The following is a 783-nucleotide window of genomic DNA, read 5'->3' on the forward strand; positions in this document are numbered from 1 at the left end:
TAAAAATAATTCATGATGGGGCATTAGAGCTGGAGATGTCACTGTTTATGATATATCTTACTGCATAATCCACAGTGTATGTTTCATACATCTATTTGATATTTTGGAGACCAAATTTTGAGGTCTCCCTCTCTGCATAGTTTAAAGAATAATATAATTTAGAATTAGTGTCACTTGATATTCTTAAATATCTGTGCAGAATAGATGTTTCTTCTACTTGTACTGCGACTACTTTAACCGTGAATATTTAGATGGGTATCTGAATTTTGTGTTATATCTTTGAGAAAAAAACTCCTGATTCTTTTCATCAGCTGCCTAGACACCTGTGGTCTACATAATATCGCAAATTGGCTCCTATCTGTGCCCAATTAGGACACAGTGTGACAAGGGTAAGCATAAGGTCTGCGGTCATACCCCACTGGAGATGCCCAATCTCATCTGATCTTGGAAGCCAAGCAGTGGAGGGCCGGTTTAAGTACTTGGATGGGAAACCACCAAGGAACACCCTGGTACTGCAAATATTTGCTACCCTTCCTGTCACTAAAATAGAGCACTGACTTACTTATCGGTCATGACCTATGATTCAACTACCTGCTAGGATTCAATTCCCAGTTGGGATGTACAGCAGTTTTCAAATGATGGTCATATATATATACATCGAATGAGCATTTTTTGACCACAGGCTGTCCTATAGTTGGTGTGTCTGTTCACAAATTCACAGATTTACCCATCTCGGCCTATATTAGGTATTTGTACCTTGTAAGCTACAAACAATTTCTTTAT

General features: G+C 38.3%; 1 pseudogene; it reads left to right on the forward strand.

The window, feature by feature from the left end:
- Positions 1-400: 400 nt before the first annotated feature.
- LOC135000447 (5S ribosomal RNA) lies at positions 401-521 on the forward strand (annotated as a pseudogene).
- The last annotated feature ends 262 nt before the right edge of the window (positions 522-783 follow it).

Source organism: Pseudophryne corroboree, unplaced genomic scaffold (genome assembly GCF_028390025.1).
Source record: "Pseudophryne corroboree isolate aPseCor3 unplaced genomic scaffold, aPseCor3.hap2 scaffold_1539, whole genome shotgun sequence".
In the NCBI taxonomy this organism is placed as follows: Eukaryota; Metazoa; Chordata; class Amphibia; order Anura; family Myobatrachidae; genus Pseudophryne; species Pseudophryne corroboree.